The 9,640-nt window shown below is 46.7% G+C and overlaps 1 pseudogene; it reads right to left on the reverse strand.

The window, feature by feature from the left end:
- Window positions 1–7,446: 7,446 nt before the first annotated feature.
- LOC116749483 lies at window positions 7,447–7,813 on the reverse strand (annotated as a pseudogene).
- Between the last annotated feature and the right edge of the window lie 1,827 nt (window positions 7,814–9,640).

Genomic DNA, 9,640 nt, shown 5'->3' on the forward strand with positions numbered 1-9,640 from the left:
AAAATAAATAAATTAAAAAATTTTTTTGATTTCAAAATGTAATTCACATGGAGACTGTTTAGAGCGCTTACAGTGTAGTCGTTTCTCCAGATACTCCAGACTGCAACCCTGCGTCAAGCCAGAGCTACCCAAGAACCGTATGGCTACATGAACTGCATGGCTTTGGCTCCCCTGTACAACCACCTCTTGGGAGTATGCCACTGTTTTTCACTGAAGTGTGCTATAAAAAGCCATTGTATTAGTCAGGCTATTCCAGGCCATGATGCAACAACAAATAAACCCTGAATCCTCAGGGGTTTAACACAACAAAGGTTGACTTTTTGTTCACCTTGCAGTCTGATGTGGGTCAGGTGGTCCTCTCACAAAGAGACTCAGGAATCAAAGCTGCTTCCACCTGACTCCTCAGCTGTCTCTGATTTCTTTTCTCTCGTTCTTGAGGATGAAGCAGCTGAGCGGAAGGGAACCAGTGAGCAGAATTAATTGATACTTACATTCTCTTCCCTGAAAATTCAGCTACGTGATCCCAAACTAAAAGGGGTTCTGGAAAATGTCATCTCCCCGAGTGCCCCTGAAGAGAAAACAGGCTGGTGAACTCACGGTCTTGTCTCTGCCACATTGGTTGTAGGAAAAACACAAGCTTATTTGTTATAAAAAGGCTGTTGAGATTAAGTACAGCAGATGGAAGCACATGCATTTATTACCATTCCTTCCCCAAACCCAGCTAAAAGTATAGGAAATGGATTTTCGAAAGGCATGAACCCATGAGGATAAAGAGAACGAGAAGGAGATGACAGCAATTACATTTTGGAAGTTGGAAAACGAATAAACAAGTGGGTACCGGCCACTTCCGGGAAAGCTGAAGCCTTAGTCAGGACGGGGTGGAGGTAGGGTGAGGTGAGCGAGGAGCCCGGAGGCAGGCTAAGCCCAATCCCAGAAAGGCTTAGGTGTCAGAGGCGCCAGGTAGTATTTGGAAAGTGAGGGGACAGATGTTACCAAAAACAGAGGGACTGGTTTAAATTTGTAAAAGTAGCCTTTAGACCACCCCCTACCCTCCTCCACACATGGACAACTGATTTTTCTATCCCACTACAGGGAGGTTAATAGAGATCTACAGCCCTCGTTACCATTTGCTTTCATAAATAAATATATTAAATAGGTAAGCCAAATTTATTTCTGGCAACAGCTTGCTGGCTACACCTCCCCCTCTTATTCCCAGTTCCCGCAGTAACCCCAGCCTCTTCCACCCTATCCCCAGGCATGATTTTCTCTCTTAAAATTTTATTTTTAATTTGTCGTGATGAATGAGTGACACCTCTGACAGCCGATTCGCGGAGATTAATAGAAACGACACAATATTTACGTCGGCGCTACGAACAATTATCCTGCCATCTATCTCTGAGATTATCTTCCTGATTGAAAACTACTCATCCATGTAATCGGAATTATTTGGAATTAGAAGGGAATTTATAGCCCCCCTGGAGCACACTCTCTCCCCTCGAATCAACACCTCGGGCTTCATCATTCTCTTGTCCTTCCTCTGGGGCTTTGGCCTTCTCTTCTGTCTTGGTGATGAGCAGGGAAAACTCCCCCTCTTCCAGGAGGGCCGCTTTCAGGGCAGTGGGCATCTCTCTGGCCTGGCATGGTGACTGTGTGATGAGGGGTCTGGATGCAGTGGTTGGTGGGAGAGAGCGACCAAGTGATGTTGGAAGAATCAGGGGTCAGCAAGGGTGGCTTGTGAGCTCAAGATAGATGAACACAATCTGAAGAAAGAGGCTAATATGAGAGTGGAGAAGAAAGGTGACTTTGGGAAGCACGTGGAATCAGGTTGGACCAGCTGAGAAATCTAAAGGAGCAGGATAGGGTCTAAGAATGATGCTGAGATTGGTGGTGTGCAGGGCCAAGCAGGCTGAGTCAGGTAGTCTGGAGCAGGACCCTGTTAAGAGCCACATTTGGGTTGCAGGGGTGGGGGAGGGGAGGCTGCATAACAGCTTGTGCAGATCAGGGGAGGCCATGGAGTGGGATTCAAAGTATGAAAGAATGGTGATGCTATGAGTATGTTCTTTGTTCTCTGCCTGATCCCTGTCTGCTAGCCCAGTGGATACTGAATCAGGCAGACCTTGATTCTGACTCCTCACTCTGCCACTTTGGAGCTGTGTGACCCCAGGCAAGTTTCTTAACCTCTCTGAGCTTCAATTTTCAATCTCTAAATCCCCAATTTACAATCCTCCCTGTAGGAGTGTACACAATCTGTACGCTGAGGGTAGTAACTGTACCTACTTCACAGGGGCGTTATGAAGATTAAGTGAGATAATGCATGCAGGGTGCACAGTTTCGGGAACTTGGCTCTCTCCTTCCAAGCCAAGTGAGATAATGCATGCAGGGTGCACAGTTCCTTGTATGTAGGAAAGGCCCAATATATGTAGGTGCCACAGAGGAGATAAACCTTTGTCTCCCTTTAGGAGACAAAGACCTGGGCTCCAGGATTGGCCCTGTTTGCCAAGTTCTTTCCCCTCCCTTGGCATCCTCATCCTGCTAACACGTTGGCCTGCAGCCTCCTCCTCCCCTCCCCCTCTGTAGTACTGGACTGGCAACTGCAGCTGCAGAAAGCAGGCAGGTGCTTGGTTTGATGGGTGCATGCTAGGATTTCAGAACCACTTTCTGGTATTTCTCCTGTCCTCTAATCCTTCTAACTGCTAATGTGTATTGGACACATATTAGCATATTCTAAGTACTTTACCCGCATTTAATCAATATAATATCACCATAAACTACGTGCTATTAATTAGTAACATTCTCATTTTACAGATAAGGAAACTGAGGACCTGGGAGGTTAGATAATTTGCCAGAGTCACATGGCTAATGTGATGGGCAGCCTCTAAGATGCCCTCACTGGTCTCTACCTCTGGCATTCACACCCATGTGTCATCCTCTGCCCTTGGGGCAGGCTGGACCTAGTGGCTTGCTTCTAGTGAACAGAGTATGACAGAAGTGATGGGATGACACTTTAGAGATTAGGTTCCAGAAGACTGTGACAACTGTCTTGCCCAGTCTCTCTCTTCCTAGCTTTTCTCAGGTCACTTGCTCTGCGGAAGCAAGCTGCCGGGTAGTGAGCTCCTGTATGGAGAAGCTTCGGGGAGCGGAGGGCAGCCTCTGATCAACAGCCCATGAGGAACCAAAACCTGCCAACAACGCTGGGAGTGAGTTTGAAGGTGACTCATTCCCCAGTGGGACCTTAAGGTGACTGCAGCACCCGGTTGGACACACCTTGATTGTGCCTTGTGAGAGACGCTGAGTCAGAGGACCCAGACCCAGACCCACATAACCAATCAGCTGCTGAGTCTGAGGAGAATTTGTTACACAGCAGTAGATAACCCATACAACTTGTAATAGCCAAGCCAGGATTCGGACCTAGGCTGCTGGATTCTAGAGCCTGTGTTCTTGACCACTTCGCTCCCTGGCACCTGAGGAGCCCTTTAGGGCTGAGCCACTCAGTTCTTCAGTCCTGTCTGAGACGGGCAAGCGAGCTCAGACGGCTTCTCATGTTGTCACAGATTCAGACTGGGCTTAAAATAATGTCCTGGTCAGAAGTGACTCGCAAACACCACCTGGACACTGTTTCTTCTCCCTTAGGACTGATTTAGCCCTGTCCCAGGGAAAGAGGAGAAATACATATCCTTTAGGCCTAGAGGAGCTTTATTCTTTAGGTGGCTGGTAGGCGAGGAAAGAGCTGGCCTTTGTAAAAAAAAAAAAAAAAGAGGGTGTCAGGGGGCCCTGCACAGGTGAGAAGAATCTCTGATTGGATCCTCAAGAATGCTTCCAAGCCAAGGAGGCCTCCTGTGGTAAATAACAAGGGTTCAAAGGCTAGCAGGACTTGTCTTCAACAGGAAAACAATCCGGCTTTTACCTCGCTCGCATTGGAGCCCAAGCTCATCCGACAGAAATGAGCTCTTCACCACCATGTTGTGAAAGACCCTTCTTCCCTTCATGGACTCCCATCCACACCCAAGTCCCCCTCCCACGGCCTGTGTCCAGCGTGTGTCCCCCTCCCACTGCCTGTGTCCAGCGTGTGTCCTAGAGACATAACAGGACCGAGCAGAAGAGACTAGGGAGGAAACATATGTGAAATGATGTGTACGGTTACCCTTTCTTAGGAACCACTTCGGATGCAAATTGACAATTCTGCAGAGGACCAGGGCAGGGCCCAGAGACAGAAGTTGAGCCTTATTTAAAAATGACAGTAGATGTCTGTATTTGTTTGGCAGTGTGGATTGCGGGGGCAGGGGGCACTGCAGTGAGGTGCGTGCTATTCTGGTGGGGCCTGGGAGCAGAACAGACGGGGCCGTTGGAGTCTCATCCAGCCCGAGCTGAGGGGCATGATCTCTCCTATCCTTGGGCAGCACCCGGTGCTGGAGGAAAATCAACCCAAAGCAAGTCCTCAGAGAGCAAGCAGCCTCTTCATGAGAGGGGCCACGGGGGGCAGGCAGGAAAGTCATGAGGGTAACCAGCCTTAATAAAGGTAGAAGATGAAATGGGAGAGGGCTGGGCTGGAGCAGGGGGAGTCGCAGGGAAGGAAATGGTTGCTGGAGAAACAGATGCAATTGAACAAGACTTGTGGAGATGGATTTCCCTGCCTTGGTCCAAACTCAAATCCCTGTGCTCAGATTAATTAGCAAGGAAATATTTTCCTGTCTGCAGAAACAGGCTGCTGGATTGCCAGTGGGACATGAGGGTGGGCAGTCTATCAACTAACTACTAATTAGGTTACTTCCCACTGCTGTTGACATGTTCCTGGGCCAAAATAAAGGAGGGAGGAGGAGGGTATAGGAACAGAGACAGAGAGGGAAGTGCAGGCCAGGATCTTCTCTGCTCATTGTGCAAAACTGTTGGCTGGAATTAGGAAGGAGACCTGGGTCCAAAGCCCAAAGGGGAGATGACAGAAGACAGCCATGTTCTGAGTAGCGGACAGCCCTTGGCGGAGAGCTACACTTGTGCTTGTATTGCCTGGCGTTCTACAAAAGCTCTGAAAACGTGCACAGTAGGGAAGCCCTGGGTGGGAATTTGAATGATGATAATAATGACAATGGGTGCTTTTTGAAGTATCGGTAGCACTTCATTCGTTCATTTATTCAACAAGTATGAGATAGGGGCGTGGGGGGGGCACAGAGAATGGGAGATTAACATTCATTTGCCTCATTGTTTCTCATAACTAGGGAGAAGGTATTTTAGCCCCTTTTTATACATAAGGAAATTGGGGCTCAGAGAGGTTAAATAACTTGCCCATAGTCACACAGCAAGTAAGAAGTAGTGAAACTGAATTTTGCCCCCAAGGTGGTCCTGATTCCAGCCCTGCCTACCCTTAATCACTGCTCAGTGGATAATGCACAGTCAACAAATATATTGTCATCTTTTGTCTGCCTGAGTTCCCCAATTCTGCCCTAAAGTTCTCAAGGCATATTCTTCAGTATGTCACATGCAGGAACTTTAAATATCCTGCAGGAGGGGCACCACCATGTTTCCCAAGGTCTGAGGCCATCATTTAGTTCCCGATTTTAGAGAACCAAATAGGAAGGTTGGCCAACCCATTTCACTGGCAGCACCATCAAGTCATCTACATCGTGCACGTGTGGAGTCTGCCTATTTGCTTACAGTCTCTCACTGCAGATGGGACAGTAAGCTGTGGTGCAAAGTAGCTCATGGCCATGCCCTCTCCTGGGCCGGTCCATCCTCCACCCTCCACCCTTTCCCTGTGAGCAGAGTTGGACCACAGGATATCCCTCTGCTCTCTGGGTGAACCTCCTGCCTGGTGAGTCCTGTTCTGCCCTGTTGTTTCTTTCTTTCTTTCTTGGAATCTCCTCCTGCCATTAAAGTAGCTCTTTGTAGCCTGTGCACTAGATAGCAAGTTTCTTGAGGCCAAAGACTATGCCACGTTCACCTTTGCGTTCCCTGAACTTAATATTGTACCAGGGAGCTTGTGATGAGTGTTCCATGAATGTTTGCTGAGTGAGGGAGTAAATGCCTGAAGGACTCTGTTTGGCTTACATCTGGCCTGCCTCTAAATGTTTCCCTAATTTTTACTGTTGCACCAGACACCAGTACTGGGGTGTCTAAGTATTCTCTGCTAACTAAGTATGGCACAAAGATGACAGTGCCCCCAGGATGCCATTTTACCCTGTGTGCATGCAAGTTCCCTCTTAACATTGAAAGAGTGGGGACTTTGTACAGAGGAGTTGCTACTGCTATGGACGGTGACTGGAGTTCAGGTACTGCTGTTCTCCCTCTTAGGCCTTTGAAAGGCAGATCCAGACCTGAGGGCCTGGGCATGGGTAGGCTGATGGATGGGGTAGGGAGATACATCAGAGTGGCCGGGAATGAAATAGTGTCCAGGAAACCTGCTTCCTCGGAGCGAGCCTTGTGCGAGCAGAAGGAATCTATCCACAGAGGGGTGAGGTAGCAGAGCAAGTGGGTTACCTAAAAATAGCAGCGCTGGTTTCCCATGCTTAGAGATGGGTCCTCTGTGATTCGTCTTGGCTGGTTTGTGCAAGTTTGCTTATTTATTGAGAGTTAGAGAAAAGGACCAAATCATTCACCTGCAGGTGGAAATCTGCAAGCCCTTCTGCAGTGAGCAACTAGACAGGGCAGCTACGCAAGAGGCTCCTGAAACCTAGAGGCCTGGGGCTTGCTGTGGGGAGGCAGCCAGGCCTAGGAGCCCCGCTTCAGCTGCTTCCTGCCTTTATGGCACAGTTGATGGTGGGCAGAACCTCACTCCAGTCACGGGAGACTTCTGTGGAAGAGGCATGTATATACACACAAGTGCCCATAGATCTGTACGAATGTGTATCTCTTTGAGGGAGTTAATGAGTACTGTGCATAAATCACCTAGCCCAGCACCAGGCACCCATAGTAGGTGCTTAATAAATGTTAACTAAGGAGTCAATTAGGTGGGAGCGAAATCAGGACAGGAGGAGGTAGGGATCGAGAGATATAATATAAAACAGCCATAGTGTTTTTGAAGACAAAGGATGGATTTTTGGAGTCAGGAAGCCATAGGTTCAGATCCTAACTCTGCTGTTTGCTAACACTGTAACCTCAGGCAAGTTACGTCACCTCTCAGAATCAGTCCTCATCTATAAATTTTTAAAAACGGGGATAATAATACCTATATCATAAGATGGTTGGGATTATTAAGTGAAATTACATAGAGTACCTGTACAAGGCTGAGTTCAGTAAATTAGAGCTATTTTTCTTTTTATTATCATTTGTTATGAATAGCATCAACAATGAGGACCCTCAGATTATTAACAGTTAGAATATTACTTTAAAAAAGAACTCATATTAAAGATGCCAATACTCCCCAAATCGATCTATAGATTTAATGAAATTCCAATCAAAACACCAGTAGGCTTTTTTTTTTTAACAACTGATTATCAATATATGAAAAACGTTGATTTAAGCATCTGCAATGGTGACTTCAAGCTCAACTCCTGGCTCAGTCCTGATGGAAGTGATCTGCTTGACAATCGCAGAAGGACTGCGCAGGTCGATGAGTCGCTTGTGGATCCTCATCTGGAAACGATCGCAAGTCTTAGAACCTTCACCACAAGGAGTTTTCCTTGTAGTCTGAGAATATTCTCGGAGTCTTGGTAGGCATCGGAACCGGTCCTTTCATTTTGAGATTCTTTTCCTTCGCACTTCTGATCAGGTCAGCACATACCTTCTCCAAAGACTGCACGCTGCGGCTGGTGAGGGTGATTCTAATGCCGTGAATCGCCACCTCGGCCTCCACGGGAGTCTTTCCGGTATCTTTAAAAGCCATGGCTGGGCTTCCCTGGTGGCGCAGTTGTTGAGAGTCCACCTGCCGATGCAGGGGACACGGGATCGTGCCCCGGTCCGGGAAGATCCCACATGCCGCGGAGCAGCTGGGCCCGTGAGCCATGGCCGCTGAGCCTGCGCGTCCGGAGCCTGTGCTCCGCAACGGGAGAAGCCACAACAGTGAGAGGCCCACGTACCGCAAAAAAATAAATAAATAAATAAAAAATAAAAATAAATTAAAAGCCATGGCTGCGGCGCGGCTTCCTGACCGACTTGTTCCTCGGCCAGAGCGAACAGCGGCGAGTCACGAGCAGGAGCCGGTGGCCCGAGGCTCCGCTGCAGGGACCGCGTCTTCCTCCAAGAGCCAGCAGGCTTTTTAAAAATAGAAATTGACACACATATTCTAAAATTTATATGGAAATGCAAAGGCCTCATAATAAACCAAAATATGTTTTAAATGAAAAAAGTTGGAAGAGCTATACTACCAGATTTTAAGACTTAAAAGCTACAGCAGTAAATATTGGCATAAGGATAGGCGTATTGATGAATGAAACAGAATGAAGAGTTCAAATGTAGACCCATTTAGTTGCTTTTCTACATAGGTGCCAAGGTTTTCAATGTGGAAAGGATAATATTTTCAACAGATGGTGCTGAAATGGCTGGATATCCATTTGGAAAAAACAAAACAAAACAAAAACCTCAGTTCTTCTTGCCTCACACCACCTACAGAAATTTATTCAAAATGGGCTATAGATTTGTGATGGCTGATTTTACGTGTCAACTTGGCTGAGCCACGGGGTGCCCAGTTGGTCAACCAGTATTCTCCATGTTTCTATGAGGATATTTTTGGATGCGATTAACATCTAAATCAACAGATTGAGTGAAGTAGATTAGCCTCCCTAATGTTGGTGGACCTCATCCAATCAGTTGAAGGCCTGAATAGAACAAAAAAGCTGACTCTCTCTTGAGTAAGAAAGGATTCCTCCTGCTTTCCTGCCTTTGAGCTGGGACAATGACTTTTTCCTGCCTTCAGACTTGAAATGAAACATCAGCTCTTCCTGGGTCTCTAGCTTGCCAACTCTGCAGATCTTAGGACTTGTCAGCTTCCATAATCCCATGAGCCAATTCCTTATAATAAATCTCTTTCCATAAATATATAGATATATCTCCTACAGGTTCAGTTTCTCTGGAGAACCCTAATACAGACGAAAACTTGTGTTCATTGAAAGACACAGTGGTAGATTGAATATTGGCCTCCCCAAAATGTCCATGTCCTAATCTTGGAACCTGTGAATATGTTACCTTACATGGTAATAGAGACTTTACAGATGTGATTAAATTACGAATCTTGAGATAGGGATATGTTCCTGAGCTATCCAGTGGGCCTAGTATAATCACAAAGACCCTTTTGAGAGGGAGGCAGGAGGGTCAGAGACAGAGAGGAGATGTGATGATGAAAGTAGAGGTTGCAATGATGCAGGGCCACCAGCCAAATAGTGTATGCAGCCTCTAGAAACTAGAAAAGACAAGTAAATCAACTCTCCTCTCAAACCTCCAAGAAGAATGCTGCCCTGCCAACACCTTGATTTTAGCCATCAAAGGAGGTGAAATTGACCTCCAGAACTAGAAAACAATAAATCTGTGTGTTTTTTAGCCACTAAGTTTGTGATAACCAGTTACAGCATCAATAGGAAACTAATACAGACACCACTGAGAAAACACACATGCACACAGACATAGGACTTATATCAAGAATACATAAAGTCTTATAGTTCAGTAGTAAGACAACCCAATTTAAAAATGGGCAAAAGATTCAAACAGACAAAAGAAG

Source organism: Phocoena sinus, chromosome 2 (assembly GCF_008692025.1).
Source record: "Phocoena sinus isolate mPhoSin1 chromosome 2, mPhoSin1.pri, whole genome shotgun sequence".
NCBI lineage: Eukaryota > Metazoa > Chordata > Mammalia > Artiodactyla > Phocoenidae > Phocoena > Phocoena sinus.